Source organism: Chaetodon trifascialis, chromosome 4 (genome assembly GCF_039877785.1).
Source record: "Chaetodon trifascialis isolate fChaTrf1 chromosome 4, fChaTrf1.hap1, whole genome shotgun sequence".
In the NCBI taxonomy this organism is placed as follows: domain Eukaryota; kingdom Metazoa; phylum Chordata; class Actinopteri; order Chaetodontiformes; family Chaetodontidae; genus Chaetodon; species Chaetodon trifascialis.
This window is the reverse complement of record NC_092059.1, coordinates 22,432,312-22,450,021: the sequence shown is the minus strand read 5'-3', so window position 1 is coordinate 22,450,021 and position 17,710 is coordinate 22,432,312.

The window sequence follows — 17,710 nt, the reverse complement described above, 5'->3', positions numbered from 1 at the left end:
TTCATGGACATGATAAACTCAAAAATCCTACCTTTTTGCACATTTTTTCAATTCAGAAACTCATTTTTGTCATTTTACGAATAAACTATTCTCCTGACCAGCTTTTACTGTGTGTCTGTCTGTGTGTGTGTCTGTTTGTCAGTACCTTTCTACAATTTGGGACATGAGATGATATTACAGGACGTGCACACTATACTGACGGTGTTTCTTCTCTCAAGCACATCTAACATGCATCAAATATATTCACTCACGACATGAGCATCATTTGTAGGCATGTACATGTTTTGACTCACATTTTAGTTCTATGTGTGCCAGTGTGACTTCCCTATCTCCCATATGTGCTGTTTACAGTAGCTTTGGCTTTTCCCTGGAATTGCCATTGGGGGTGTGTGTGTGTGTGTGTGTGTGTGTGTGTGTGTGTGTGTGTGTGTGTGTGTGTGTGTGGGTGTGGGTGTGTGTGGGTGTGTGTGTGTGTGTGTGTGTGTGTGTGTGTGTGTGTGTGTGTGTGTGTTCCTGAAACAACAGCTGGTAAATAGAGGAGTCTCCTGTTCCACTCTCTCTCCTTCCCACAGCTCTGTTTCATGACAGATTTCAGGGTTTTTGGTCAAAAACTAGACACAGTTGGAGAATCGGGCTTGATCAAGTTTAGGAGGCCTGCAAAGTTACATTCCCCACCTCCCGCAGGAAAATGACACACTTCCAGCCTCTATTCATCGGTGCTTGTCCCTGTGGACCTCTTCTTGTTCCCTCAACCTGGCCTGGATGCGCTCGTTCATCTGCTCCCCACGTATCTACCTTACTGTCTGTCCATCCATCTATCTGTCTGTCCATCCAGGCCTGTGTTCTCTCACCAGGGTTTGATTTCAGGCTGAATCGACGCCCTGTAAGACGAGTCGATGCCAGCAGCTCCACGGAGGCTCCAGGGAGGGGAGAGGGGGCGCACAGCCAGGTTTCATCCCAGGGAGGGTGCAGTGTTCTGGGGTTAGGAGTGGCCCGGGGGGCCCCTGGGCACGGTGGAGGGACGGATGGGTGGATCCACTGACTGATGATTGTGTTTCCCCTGAGGCAGAGAGACATAGATCACAGCAGGTAGAGCAAGTGAGACAGGAAGATCGTTGACTAGAGTTAACTATTTCATGGTTAACATTACATAGCATGCTTTTTAGAGAGACTTTGACCCAGAACTTTTTGCTCTACACTTTGTGTATTTTTGGTTTGGAGCTGTTTTTCAAGGTTTGAAACCTTAAACTCAACGGCATATAATAGTATGTGAGGCAACAGTGTGCGTCTAACTTTGTCACAGAAGTTTGTGGAAAATTGCTTTCATTTCAACATGATGATTCCCCCGTGCAAGTCCATAAAGAAGAAACTGTGCTTTTAAGAAAAAACGGCAGCACCGGCTGTTTAAGCAAATATCCAACAATGACACAGATTTATGTTCAAGTGATAAAGCCCTCTGGCAGGGAGTCTCAGGAGCAAAGGAGGAAATAGTGTGACCTTATTATAGAGCTACAAGGTCTGCAGAGGAGGGAGGATGGGGTGGATGGATTGGCCAACAAAATGCCGAACTTTGACCCGTTGCAGCCCCAGCATCAACAGTCAGCACTGGCTTCTTTAATCATGTTAGTTTGTTAATTATGATTGTTCCCTAACATTAACCAAGTAGTGACTTCTAACCAAACCGTGATCTTTCTCAAACCCTAACTGAGTCATTAGTGTGCGCTAACCTAACCAAACCTTAAGTGTAGCAGATTCGTAGCATCAGATTATTAGTGATTGATGTTGTTGTCCACACTGGGGCATCAGATCAGATCAAAGAGATTATTTATAACAATGTACTTTGTCAGTTGTTGTAAATGTAATGCTTTGGGGGGTTTTTGGTGTAGAAGAAGACTGGCCTGCACAGAATCCTGACCTCAATCCCATCCAACACCTTTGGGATGGACTGGAACTTTAACAGCAGCCTGGTTTCAAAACCCAGAGAGGAGGCTGTTTCTGTAAGATATTAATGGCCATGGTGATGAAATGAGATGTTCTACAAGCACAAGAACTACAGTGTTAAGGTGTCCACACACTTGGGCATGCACTATATGTGTTTGACTATGTGCTAGCAGCTATTCCCTCTTAGATCCCTATAGGACTCCGTTGCTATGGATACCAGAGAAAAAAAAATTGCCTTGGCATGTCTTTTAATCCTGGCTAAATCACAACAGACGCTATAGCTCCAGTTGGATTAACTCAGTTAGAGCTAACTATTATTACAGGACACTGTTACAGTAGCACTTATTCTCCCTCTGTCTGTCTGCCTTTCTGACAGCCTCTCATCCTATATAATAAGTGACACTAACGTACCACACAAGCCTTTTAGACACCAAATATAGATTCAGTTTCCGCTTTGAGAAGGCCGTTTCATTAAGATGAGCGGTGGGAAGTGCATTTTGGTGTAATCCTACTTGTCAAATGAACATCAAAGAATTGGCATGAAGAGACTGGGCGGAAAAACAACAAGGAGGGAGAGAAACATTTCCTGTAATTGACAGATTATCTAACAAAGATGTAGAGCAATAAATCAAAATGTGAATCGACGACTTCCTTCATGTTTTGATGATGATGTTGGCACAGAATTGATGTGGTTATGTTTCTGTGCTACTGCACTTCCGAAAGATCTCACATCAATCAAAGGTTGTGTTCAGTGCCGCCGCCTTTCATCTTGACTGTTGATTTGGTGAGGACTGACTTTCTTGTAGCTTCCTCTTTGAGTGTTTACCTACGGCCGGTTTCAAACAACAAATCTAAAGTTTAGTTAGCATAGTATGAGTATTTTTTATCACTAGAACTGCTAATGCTACATATTATCTGAAATATTAACAAAAATATTTGTACTTATGTTGAAATGCTACACAAGAACTGGTTTCTTTTATAGCACATTTGCACTTTACTACTGCACTTGTTTTAGGTAGACCACAAACTGTAGGCAATAAAAAAAGTAAGTTATGATTCTTTATCACACTGTATTTATCAGCTCTGTTTTGTTGCTTGATTGTTGTTTTTCTGACTTTAACGTGTTGTTTTGGTGTGCTGGTTGTGTGGTTGTGCTCTGTCTGAAAACAGCTCGGAAGGCAGTTTGAGATGCATTTAAATGCATAACTGCATAGGCTCACATACAGTAGCTAAGTGCAGCTGGACATGTATGAAATCAGGAGGGTAAATGGGCCTTGATGATCTGGATCACAGTCACACTTCTAAATTTCATGATCATATCAGCTTATGATAAATTGAAAGCACTTGTGTGTGCACTATCTATGTGAAGCTTACAGTTTAGTGAGAGGTGTAGCATGTGAGAATCTGTACTCTCATATGAGCGAACCTCATCTATTGCAGTTCTTTCATTGAGTGACAGTCTGACTTTGTCACAGAGGGAACAGCATGAGTAGCCTTAGGCCTGTGTGCATGTGTGTGTGTGTGTGTGTGTGTGTGTGTGTGTGTGTGTGTGTGTGTGTGTGTGTGTGTGTGTGTGTGTGTGTGTGTGTAGGGAGGCAGAAGCAGTGAGGTGGGGGGCAGGGGGAATGGGGGCTCACCTCAGCTTTGAAGCAGTTTCAGGTATCTGTGTGCCAGGCAGGTAGACAGGCAGCCCTCAGCCTACAGCCCATGGTACCCTACCTATATATGTGTGTGTGTGTGTGTGTGTGTGTGTGTGTGTGTGTGTGTGTGTGTGTGTGTGCATGGTGTGCACAGGTGTGTGTGTATGTGTGCATGGTGTGTGCAGGTGTGTGTGCAATAGAAGGTCTCAGGGGAGCTCTCTGGTGGTCGCAGAGCTCCGTCTGATACATGACGGATGGTCTCCCTCTCTGCTTTCTTTACCTTTCTTCCACTCCATTTTTCCCTCTTTCTCTTTTTCTCTCTCACTCTTTACTCTGGCTTCACCTCTCCTCCTTCTTTCTTTCCATTTTCTCACCCTTTTCCACCTCTCTTGGTTATTCACAACATGCAAATGCAATATCCTATAATCAAGACAGTTGAAAATGCTGTTTTTGCAATAATTATTGCTAATCCTAAAAATCATTTGATGGTATTATTATTAAGGCCATAATACATTACTGAACTGTGACTTAATGTCCTAATAATGTCAACTCAGCAATACTAAACTAAATAAATACCTTTGAAATGTGGGTGACAATGAGTAGAAAATACACTTTTTTGTTTGTCTGACCTTTCTACATATGATACCTGAAGGCCCTGGTGGTCATATTGTTTCTGAATCAGAACAAATCCATATTCCTCTGATAAAACCACTGAATGCTTGAACTTTAACATGTCTATTTTATAAACGGATACTTTAAATATATGCGTGTTCACAGCAGATGGCCATGTAATACATGATCAAAGACTGACAAAGTGATAATATTACAGGTTATAGCTGATTAATGACGTGATACCTGGATGTTGATGGTCCTGATGACAGGACAGACCGTTACAGCTGAATTATGCAAAAGGGAGTTTTTCTGGTGCTGGCCTGACAACTGTCGCCTCTCACAGCTGTCTGTCTGGCTGTCTGCCTGGGTGTCTCTGATCATATAGATAGATGGAGACGTTCAGGCGTGACACTTAATGCTTACCTTTTTTTGCATAAACTATGAGATGACAGAAAGTAGTTGGGCAACAGTACGGTAGTATCATTACTTTATCAATTAAAAAAATAATAATTCAGGACCATCTTTGTCTTTATTCTGCAGGTAGGGTTTCAGAATTTGTTGTACGGGAGTGTTTTAAGTTTACAGTGAGCAACAATGGGACAGTCTGACTTCACTCCATGACAGAAAAAAAATCACATTTTTACTACAATAACAATCCCACCATTTTTATGGAGGATTCAGGCTATTAAAACAACGTGCATACATGAATTTTGTGTGTTGATACAAATTTTTTAAAGTAATGGTTTGGCGAAAGCCAAAAATTGATTAAAGAGAGTTTCACTTACAATTTCTACCTTGGTAATTATAGTAAAGTAAAAGTAAAAGGCTCAGAAAGAAAAAGTGTTTAAATTGTTTTTGGCCTTCAGCTATGTCACACTTGCAAGCTGTGTCGAGGTAAATGAGACAGGTAACAACTCGTCCACACACAACCACACACGCAAGCTCACACACTGGCAGAAACCCTGAGGCGTGTTGGCGAGCAGTGCGGGTGGTTTGAAGGTGGAGGGTTGTCATTACTGCACCATATGGAGAATGACAGTTAAAGTCAGAACTGGGCGTATCTCACGATCTCTTTTTTACTCCACCCGTCTTCCTGTTGTTATTTGTCATCTTTCTGTCTCTCCCTCGGTCCGTTCTCTTCTTCTTCTAGACAGCTTTACAATGCAACCAGTTGGTATCTGTGTCATAGTTTCATGACTTTTGAACAGTACAATTACTTTTTTATCTCGTGATTCGATTACATCACATTTTACAATTGACGGATGCTTTTAAAGAAGTGTTTGTCATAGATAACTGGTACAATGTTTAATATGAATCCAATCCCATCCATTGTCAATATGAGTTCATCATCAGGTAAAGAATTGTACATTTTGGTGCCCTGTAAGTTTCTTCAAGTGACTTTTCCCTCATGTAACCTTGTTAGTAGTTAAGTTTTATTGTATATCCTTTTCAGTACATTCTGTACTTTTACAAACACCTGCTCTAGGTTATTTATCACTGTGAATTAATCTCAGCTGCAAACAGACTCCACTTTTCATTTTCTATGAAAAACCAGGACATTGGTTCCTGGTGACTCAATTCATAGCGTAATATATCAGTATTTTACATACATTTTACCATTAGATATACAAGCGACTGAGCTTTGCAGCTCCTACAAACTCTTATTTTCTCACTTTACATCCAAAGACCCCTCTCCTTGGTGGCCTCTGCTCCATTAGCACATAGCCATAGCTTATTCTGTTTTCCCTTTTCCAGCTAAAAGAGCTGCAGAATTCAGTGTTCTCAATTGGAATCAGGAGCACTAACAGAGGTTTAGGAAGTCATTGAAATAAATGTCAATATCAAAAATATCACATAAATAGAGTTGAAGTGTGCAAATTGTCTGATGGCATAATCTCCCATACTACCAACTATGTTACATCCCTGAAGGGGATCACAAGCTCTGTCCATTGTCCAGGGCAAGACCTGCACAGATTTTTCACTAGGTTAAGTGGCCAAATATGCCAACATCCACAATGTGCATTCACTGGAACTCATTGCCACTGAAGCGAGACAGGCTTTGTAGAACTATTCCAAACCCGCTGTTACTGTTCATCATTATATTTTGTGAAATAAGCTGTTTCTTGTTTTATTTATTTATTTTTTTAGGATTCTTGTCAGCTGGTTCAAATCACATCATTCTCATAGAGTTTTACAACTGTTGTTGTCCATTGTTACTAATCAAACTCCTAAATGATCATTACAGGTGTCCCTCAAGGGTCAGTACTAGGACCACTGCCACTGATCTTGTATGCCATCAGCAGCACTGTGTATCAGGCTTTCTCCAGTTTGCAGTGTGTTTTTGACAACTTCCAGACCTCTCTAATCAATTTGCAAGTTGTCCTGAAATCCAAAATAGCAAAATGGCGATAGATAGATAGATAGATAGATAGATAGATAGATAGATAGATAGATAGATAGATAGATAGATAGATAGATAGATAGATAGATAGAAAACTTTATTGATCCCCAAAGGGAAACTGCTTTGCCACCCAATAAAAGTACATACATCCACTTAACAAACAATACGAACAATTCCATACCATTGCACAAAAACAGCTGTATCGACATGATTGGATACCTAATACGACAGAGTACTCAAAACAAGTGAATTAAATTGATACAGGCAAAGATAAATAAATAAATATACACCTCCAGAAGGTAAAAAAAAATAAATAAAAAATCTGTTAAAAAATCTGACTGCTGCAGGAACAAAGGAGCGTCTAAGTCATTCAGTAGAAACATGAGGCATCGGTAACGGCACACTAAACGAGCTTTTGAGCTCCTTAAATGTATTGTGGAGTGGGTGGTTTTCCTTCCAGTCGAGCTTATTGTACAAATTGTACAAATGGACACCAAGATATTTGTAGAACTCAATTTTTTGATTATTAATTGTCACTGGGACAGCCTCCTCTCTATTCTTCCTAAAATCGATGATAAGCTCTTTTGTTTTACCAACATTCAACTGTAAAAACATTTGTATCACACCATTTGGCAAATGAGTGTGCCTCTTTTTTGTAGGCCAGGTCATTGCCATGCTTAAGCAGACCCACAAGTGCAGTGTCGTCTGAAAACTTCTGTATTAGACAGGATGGCTGACTATGTCTGTAATCAGCTGTATAAAGCAAAATATAAAAAAAGGAGATACAACTGTCTCCTGTGGAGCTCCTGTATTGGTTAAAATGATGTCTGAAGCTTTGTCAAGCCTGACATACTGGGGACGAGCTAGAAGATCTAAAAGTCTAAAAGCCAGGCAATGGTTTTGTTATGCAATTTAAAATTACTTAGTTTATCGGCTAAAATGTGTGGCTGTATTGTATTAAAAGCACTTGAACAATCAAAAAGCAGGATCCTGACAGAACTGGCTGTGGTATCGAGGTGACTGTTTGATGAATTATTTCTATCCATTCAAACTGATACAGAACAGCATGGAAAATGCATAGGAATTTGGTTAGACAGCAGATTTTCCAACAAAACTCAAAAACTAAAAATTCAAATAGGCTCCCTGTGCTGACAGAGCTTGTTACTCCTTTCAGAACAGAAAAACCACTCTAAATACACTGTGCAGTCTACAATGGATGATGGAGATGTCCTATGTGCTCATACTGCTGCCACTACCCTTAAACTACTGGACGCCATCTACCACAGTGCTATTCAATTCATCATACAAGTCACGCTGTCAGCATACCCGTGTCTTCATTTGTAAGGCCTTGCTTTCTAAGATGTAAAGATATTTAAAATCCTTGGTTGAGTTCAGAGCTGATAATCATGACTGCAGATCATGGGATAAATTTAAAAAATTCTCACACCAGTCCTGAACTGCGGAATACTGGTTTCCAGTACTACGCACCGTACAGCTGGAATGATCTCCTTGAAGTTAGAGGCACAAATTGCTCTGGGGGATTTTAGAGTTGCCCAGACCCATTTGGAGGAATATTTGCATTACAGTGGGACACATTCCAGCAGGTTTCACATGTATCATTCGCTTCAAGCATTTTCCCTTTCTCTTCCTGTTCTTGGGAAGAAGATGACAGCCGAGCGTGTGTCTTGGTAGATTCACAGTCTCCTCCCTCCATCTCCTCCTATAATATAGGAGGAGAAGATGACATATTATGCCATGTTGGTGTGTAATAAACCTCCTCTCTGCACCTCCATCTCACTCCTGCCTCTCTGTCAGTGTGTTTGTTGCCATGAATGGGATTTAGTGTCACAGACAGAGAGCCAAGGCTTCTTAAAGCATGTTCTCACACACCCCCTCCCTCCCCAACCATGCTATGTGTGTGTGTGTGTGTGTGTGTGTGTGTGTGTGTGTGTGTGTGTGTGTGTGTGTGTGTGTGTGTGTGTGTGTGTGTGTGTGTCAGGTAGGTTAATGCAGCCCTGTCATCAAAAGCCTTATCACTGTTGGACAGGATTCAGCGCTCCACCTCAGTGTCAACTTAACACACAAGCATGCACACACACATTCTTAAAATCCCATGACTTATTTCTTGCCACCTCATTAACATTTCCCTGAAAGTTGAAGTCATGACAAACACCAACAAACTTTATTTGGTTACTTGTCAGACATGTCCGTGTGTGTGTTCCTGTTACTGTATAAGCGCTAAGAAAGCAAATGTCAAAAATATTTGGAGTACCATGACTGAGTTGTGATCCTTCTACCTCAAAAGAAGGATAGACTTTCAGCACTGCCACAAGTGCAGTTTAGGATCTGATGGTGCTTTGATGGACTTAATTTCTCTGAAACAAGATGACAACAATGTGGACCAGACTGGAATTATTGATATTTATGTTTAGTTAAAATGTGTCTGTGTAATCAGGGACTCTTTGATGTTTTGCATCAGTTTTCTCATAGACAACTGATAAAGTATAAAGCATGCATGTGATCTCTGTGATGTCATCCATAGGTTCTTGATGAGCCATTGTGAAGCTGGCTCTGGCCCTCACCATCTTGGCAGGGTCTGCCTCCACCAAACTCCCAGATAATCCAAAAATGGGCAAAGAGGTGGAGCGTGGATGGAGTTTAGGTGGACCAAATAAAACCTGGTTGCTAAAACATAGCAGCTACCCATCACTCAAAGTAGCCATGCCCATAGTTATGCATAACTTTAAGCATTGATATAATTCAAATGGGTAAATTATATAAAACCCTGTATAGTTGCCTTGAATGAGGAAATTAGCTGTAGAGACCAAAACTGTTTATGTAAAAATTATTTCTGCTGTAAAGTTTTATTTTTGATAAGGGTGTCTATGGGGATTGACTTGCTTTTGCAGCCAGCCTTAAGTGGCCATTCAAGGAACTGCAGTTTTTTGGCTTAATTTTTCCTTCTATTTTCCTTCTATTTTTTCTGTTACTGGTAGCATGTTCTGAAATTTCCTCACCACCAATTTTCTCCACATTTCTGTTGCCACCAGAAATCTCAATAACTTTTTTTTGTACAAAGAGAATACCTATACTATAAATTTTTTAGTCCTTACATTGTAACCCTCTTATTCCCCGACTTCACATCTTGTTCCCTTATACCTATATGTGCACAACCGTTCAAAAGTTTCCAATCACCTGCCACTAAAGCTTGACTCAGTACAGTCAGAGGACTGAGAGGACAACTCCGTATTTCTGAATGGTCTTTCATGCTATTAGATTGTAAAAAGTCTTCTTTACAAATAGATGTTATTTTGTATGAAGATTTTGCAAAGAAAATAACATTTTGTACACGAAGAAGAAACACTGTTCAGTGGTTCAACCAAAATATTCTCCTGAGCAACAGTTAAATAAAAACATGACATCACAGGTGATTGGAAGAAACTGGAAGCTTAGCATCAATAACAGTGCAGGTTTAAATAGGAGCAGGTTCCTGTTTCAGTGTCAAGAGCACAATAATGCCGATAACAAGCTGGAATGAACAGTAGTGTTCATTTAGCAAAGCTATTCGTAAAACATCAAAACAGAAATAGAAGGTTAGGCAAGGGTTTTGTGTTTGAAAAATACAATTTTTATCCATGTTAAAATAACCATTATTGAAGGAAAGAGGAAGGGATCAATACAATGTGATCCCAAACTTTTCAAGGGTACTGTATGTGCATATATATAATGTTTTGGTACAGTGAGCACAAAGATTACACTGAAAATGGTGAACAACTATGAAGAATTAACAAGCTCAAACATGAAAATCAGATCTGAAATAAAGCCCACATACACATAGAGCAGACAAAGCAACATGAGTATTTTATCATCATTACTGTTTTGTTTCCATCCATCCTACAAATGTACAATCAATTTTCACTCTTCTTTTATCTCTGTTCTGTTTTTCTGCCTCCACCAACTCTTGAGACAGACATCTGGCCTTAACTCATCACAGGTATCTCTTCACCAACCACTCGTTTGCTTTGGTCGTATGCCATCTCCTGCTGGGCACATACGTAGGGTAATCAGTTTATCTGAGATTGATTTCTGCTTTCAGCAGCTTTCGTCAGTTAACCAGAAGTCATGAGATGGAATCAAACAGTCCAGGTGCAGATCAAACAAAAAAAAAAAAATGCTAGAGCTAAAAGTGAGTATAAGCTCTAAAGACCTGTGGAGTTAGATGCTGATTCTCAGTGGGTTTAGTGCTATAAGTATCCCTTTCATATTACAGCTAGTCATCTGATTCAATGTTAATATCAAAATATTGCTAATTGGCTAAATATTTTAACAGTGCATAAGAGTTTTACCACATGGTATTTTAGAGAATAAAGCTGGCAATAGTCTACATTTGCTATTGTCACATCCCACGAAAATACCAAAACCAACAATGTGTTAGCTCATCTCTGCAATTCCTGCCCTCTCTGTGGCACTCAGCCCCAAGCCAAGTCAACACGTTCCAACCCATACAGTAAGTGCTCAGTAGTCATTACTACATTATTACATACTCAGTCCTCATGGGTCCAACCACACCCATGTTCGGCCTTCATTCTGATCTCAGCTACACACCTGTGAGGTTTCGTGACTGCCTTTTGCATGGTTGTGATGATATTACACTGACAAAATCTGTCCACGCACAAACATACAGACTGACAGACAGACAGACAGACTGACATTGATTCATGTTCTTGCCAAAAAACTCATCATTTATCTCTTGCCAATAAAGACACATTTGATGGTCATGACTCACCGTCTTTAATGTTGTACATTCCATGACGATCAGGCATATTCAGATCTGGCACAGTTCACCGGTTTGACCAAACTCACTTCTCTCATGACATGTTTCGCAACTTAAACCACATTTGTGCCACAGGCGTAATGGCCCCTTGCTTGGAGTGCACTCCTCTTCTTATTCAGAGTTCATTTTGATCTCAGCTCCACACCTGTACTGTTTCATGACAGCACCTTGCAGTTTGTGACACTATCACGCCGACAAAATCTGTCAACAGACATATAAACGCTTGGCAAAGTACTTAAAACTGCTTCTGCGGCAGATCTTACTACAACCTGTCTCCAGGACCACATTTTGCCACGATGACACACACAGACTCACAAGATAAAATTAATACCAGCCCTGCTGCTAAATATTCTCTTTTCAGGCTGCAGGTCTTCAGGTGATTTTAGTTTGTCCCTCTTCATTTCCCTCACTGTTGATATGACAGGCCAGTCTTTCTCCATCACACCGCCTATCTGTTAACTGAATGCTGGAACATGAGGATTATTGTAGCCACTTATTTGATGAACAGAGAGCACTATCTGTTTTACCCTGCGCCTACAGGGGTAGCCACTTAACACCATCCAACCTTAATGATAATATTAATGTGTACCAAGAGGAGTCAAGCAGAACAATTAGAGTCAAGCGGCTACAGAGTATGTGGGAGCTTATCGCAGCGCTGCGGCAGTCAAAGACAATTGGCATTATCTATAAAACAACTTATTACACAGATTTATCACCTTTAAGAGGAGAGGAGGCAGCACACACAGACACGCACAAACACCTTTATACACACAAAGGCAAAGACACATGTAGGTTTATCTGTGAGGTCAAACCTATTATTAACCCCAGGGGTCTGAGTATTAAACTCTTCTTCCTGACGGACAAAAGATCCACCTGAAGAGAAAAACAATCACAAAACCGCTGAAGAGAGAGCCTGATAGCGTTTAAAAAGACGAGAAAGCCACATGACAAAGATAAATAAGCTGCGGTTGCCTCCTCCTCCTCCTCCTCCTCCTCCTCCTCCTCCTCCTCCTTCCTCCCTCCTCCCACCTCCCACTCCCTGCGTACACACCCTGAGGCTTATGAGTAAAGCCTCAGTATCAGGTGAAGCCTGATTCTGAGTTAGCACCACTTCTATTGTCAGAAGCCTTTTATGTGTCATATTAGTTACAGAGAAACAAAGGTGGGATCGAACCAGCGGAAACCAGGCACAGAGATAGAGAGAGGGAAGGATGGAAAGACTGAGAGAAGGAGAGCAAGAGGGAGAAAACGGAAGCAGTCGTGTTAATATCAAGTTTTTTTTCCATTGAGGTCAGTGGGGCAAAAACCCCTTGTGGCACACACACACACACACACACACACACACACACACACACACACAGAGTGACAAAACATCAACAAAAGTACTTGTGAGACTTAAAGCTGCTCTACCATCTCAAAAACGCACAATGAAAGGGAAAGCATTTATCTAACGCTGTTGGGTGGCATTTAAAGGGTTATTTCAGTTCATTAAACCTATTTTGTAATTTGGTCATCTTTCCTACCAGCCAATAACATCGTATTGTTAGTAGCTGAGGTCTGGGAACAGTAAAGTTGGAAGTCCAAAGGGGCAAAAACACAAGCAGGCAGATTATCAGACAGGGTTTATCCAAATCATAGCTTAGCCGAAATGTTAATAATAGAGCATTCAGTGTAATTACAGTATAATATAATGATAGGAACATTTTTAGCCCAAATGTCCACAGTAAACATTCATCACAGTTTTCTGGTTCAGCTTTGACCAATCGTACCAACCATAGTAGTGCATATTGATGATTTTTCTGTGTCGTAAGAGATCCCCATCAGGTGCACTCACATTTAGCTTTACCCCTAAATAGAGCGGTTTTGATCATTTGTCTAAAAAAAAAACCACCTGACAGCTCGTGTTTCTTATCCAACTGGACCTCTCTGTGGCAATGGCGTGTTGCCAAAACTCAGCAAGCACTTTGGAGAGCACAATGTTATCATAACTGATCGAGACGATAGTCAACATCTACATTACCGTGAAGTAGAACAATCTAAATAACAGTTGGTGGTGTTTGAACACAGTGTAACTGAAATGAATGCGATGATTGATTTGTAAATCTTAGCTTCTGAAATCTGAAACATTCAGTCTTCCTGTACTGTACGTCAATAATGCAGTGTCAGCGTTTGTTTGAGTGAATAAAACTCCATACTTCATGTAACGTGCTGGAGCCTAAACACAAGCATAAAAAGCTGAATAACACTGGACCACCATGTCTTTGTTTGCTATGCTTTTAATTAGTGATCATTTAGATTAAATCATTGTTATTAATGGTGCAGGACAAAATTAATAATCCATGATGCTTTTCCACTCTTCACGTCTATGAATATTATAAATGAGTGAGAGGAGAGGAGAGCTCCTCCACCCAACCTCAGGGGAGTGAAATGGGACCAGGGCTGACCGGTGGAAGGACACAGGGATAAACAGTAAGAGATCCTTCTCCTTCTGCTCCTCCTCTGCCAGAAAGAAGAGGTGAAATACAAAATGTTTTGATAAGAGCTCGGCGATATCAGTGATAGTCTAGTCCTCTTCCTGTCCCATTTTAAGACCAAATCCCAAGACAAATTGAGACTGGGCCGTGTGTGTTTCCTTGTATCAGTCACATTGTAGGGGCAGCCTGAGCCTCTTCTGTCACATTGCAGAGATTTGCCTCCCACGTGAACACAGACATCTCGTCCCTGGATTAGTCGTTTAGTTTAGGGTTAAGATGAAGGGTTTTAGGGTTCACGTTTAAGGAGTAGGTTCAGGCTTTTAGCTCAAAAATGACAAACAAAGGGAAAAAGTGTGCGTGCAAACCTTCCTATTGCAGGTACCTGAGCTTTTGCTGCTCCGTCATCTCTAATTAAACTGCAGGAACACTTTGTATCAAGAACAGAGACAGAAGCTTTGACAGACTGCTGCTCTTCTCACATACACACACACAAACAAGGACAGATTCGACAGCTCCAACAGCAAACCTTGGGCCCCCGACGAGTCCAAGATGCAGATCTTCCATCTCGCTCTGCAGTTTCAGTGAGCATCAAGGTGACAACGTACATTCAGTGCCATCCAGCTGCTTTGATAAGACCGGGGGGAGGTGACCTTGGTCGCCTGGCATCTTTCTCTATCACGGCGGCGGAAGCTAACGTGGAGGTTGCGTTTAGTCAAATAAGTCAAGTGTTGTGATTTGAATGCAAAAGGAAAATCATTACCATTGTGCATCTGTTTGTCCTCAATTTGTCATGGCTCACCAAACTGTCGTCATCAGCATACTGATGTGAAGCCTTGTTCCTGGATTGGTCCATTTTGACAATTAGAATGTGATTGTGGACTGTACAGGGTCAGTGGTTAGCACTTTGGCCTCAAAATAAGAGGTTTCTCAGTGTGAACCTCTGCTCTGGTCCTCTCTGAGTGGCATGTTGTCCACGTGTGCATGTGGTATTTCCTGCAGGTGTGCTACTTTTCTCCATCAGTGCAACCACATGCAGCTGACTTGAATTTAACACTCTGAAATGGCCATGTGTGTGAAAGTGGTTCGTGATCAATCTATGTTTTCCCTGTTGGGGACCAGTGGCCTGTCCACCCAGTGCATGCTGGGATAGGCACCGACTAGCCTCGTGGTCCTCAATGGAAACAGACTGGAAATATTTTGTATCCATTTACTTTTTATAACAATAATTCTGTATCAGCTCTGACAAGGATGCCAAGTACAAAAATGGATTTCTTTAAAATTACATGTTCACAATCTATAAAGTATATAAACTAAAATTAGAGATAGAAACAAAGCACAAATAAGTATAGATTTATAAATGTATTATTTTTGGCCTCCAGGATTAAGTACAGTTTTTCATGGTACTTTGGAGTTCAGGAATACACCTCTTTTATGTTTATATGATTTATATGTTTTGGCCACTTTGATGATATCTGAAGTTTTGTCTTATGACCTGAAAAAATGTTTGATAATACATAGGTTTTAACTGTTTGATGCTGGCGTGCCTCCTCTCTCTTGTGGGCTCTCTGGTTTCACGGCAGGTCAGGGTGGCATGAGAATGACCCGACGGGAGGGGTCAGAGGTCACAGGGTCAGGCCTAGGCTCAGGCACGTGGTTCCTGTTACACATGAGGAGACAGGAGAAGGGTCTTGTCACTCACTGTCAACAGTATACAGCACTGAACCATAACCTTCACCTCTCTGACAAATCTCTCAGCACGGCAGCCTGCACCTCCAAGGAGTCAGACCAGGAGACAGGAATATAGATCAATATTAGGTTACTGACCTTGAGACGATGACAGAGACTTTAAATCAAACGTTCTGTTTTATCTAAATGTCTTACTTGAGCTCATTTCTGCAACAAAACTGCAGTTAATCACCATGTAGGCAAAGGCAGTGATGAAGTTACAGATGCTTGCCAGTACTGCTTATTGTTATATGTCATTATGTTCATATGCCACTACATCTCATCATGTCAAATGTTGTTTAACGCTGCAGGACGCCATGAAGTGTCATAATATTTAGATTTTCTAAAGTACACCTATACAGTCCAACACAATCCGATACAACTATGCCTATAATATTCAGGGTCTCTGTTGAGACTGTTGATTCAATTGTATGTTTAAGCACTGAAGTTGTACTTAGTGGTGGTGGACTGCATTATATTCAGAGGTGTTTCAGGAGGACAGAAAATGAGAAACAGCCTCTCAGTGTAATGTAGTTCAGTGCAAAACTACCAATGACCATGGCCTCAATATTAAACAAATAATTGAATTTACAGATTTCCAACAATTTCCACAAAAAGTAGACATTAAAAACAGGGCAGAATTTATGCCAGTGCTGTTGTACTGAATTGCTGAATACTGTGCAGGTGTAAAGTGGCTCATGTCTGATTCAAAAATTGATTCTGATTCTGATATGCTGACAATTTCTATTCCAGCGCTCCCTAACTCTGCATATAATGTCTCGATAAAAGATAAATATCTGCCTCTGCATGTAGTTCATAATTCTTAAAGGCTATCTGCTCTTCATCTCATTCTCTGTCTCCCTCTAGTGCTAACTGGCCCTTGACTGCTGGTTTTTGGCTGTGAGCTGCTTTGTTTTTACATGATGTATTAGAGAAAATACATCTTACCCTTAAACTTATTTCACACCTGTTAACCCCTTTCTTTTGTAGGTTTGATATGACTGCACACCTTTAACCCCCCCCCCCCCCCCCATTTTCATTTCTGCATCTGCTTAACATCATATTGTTCCATGAGGTTTGCTGTATTTGCAGTTTTACATGCTCTCAAATTGCTCTGCTGACCTTGAGGAGATCAGCGTACATGACATGGAGAGAAATTAACCAATGCAAACACACAGAAATGTGCTGTACAATAATTATTAGACTTGTCTGTTGCTTTATTTGGGAGATTCAGGTAAACGAGGGACAAGCTCTGTTGTTGGTTGTTCCAACATGTCAAAGTGTTTAACCTGAGAACAGCAAACACACACACACACACACACACACACACACACACACACACACACACACACACACACACAGATTCATCAGGCTTTGGGATCCAACAGCTTAGCATGAAAGCAAAGGTGAAACCGAATCTGTAAATTGCAGAGGAGGGAAAAGGAAAGAGAGAGAGAGAGAGGGCGAGAGGGGTAGACACAGAGCTGTTATCAGAGCAGGGGTGTGTGTAACCTCATCCCCCTGCTAAAGTTTCCTGATCGAGTCACCTGACCGCAGCCTCAGGGTGTGATTGGCTGATTGGCTCTTGCAGCCAGGTAATGATGTAAGGTGAGTGTGTGGGAACGGGAGAGGGTGATAAACCTGTGTGTGTGTGTGTGTGTGTGTGTGTGTGTGTGTGTGTGTGTGTGTGTGTGTGTGTGTGTGTGTGTGTGTGTGTGTGTGTGTGTGTGTGTCAGTGTGTGTGGGAACAGGGTAGGTTGATAACAGCTTTTCTCACTGCTGCCATATGACCCTCTCACCTGCCTACCTAACACTGGTTATCACCAAATCCTACACAGCAGGAGGTCTGTGTGTGTGTGTGTGTGTGTGTGTGTGTGTGTGTGTGTGTGTGTGTGTGTGTGTGTGTGTGTGTGTGTGCGTGTGTGTGCATGCGTGTGTGTGTGTGTCTGTCTGCAAATGTGTGTGCTGATGGAGAGTTTGTGTATCTGTCTATGTGTGTATGTGTGTGTGTGTGTGTGTGTGCATTGGTACATCTGAATGTTTGAGTAACCTGAGTCATGCAAGTGTGAGATTGAGGAGGCCT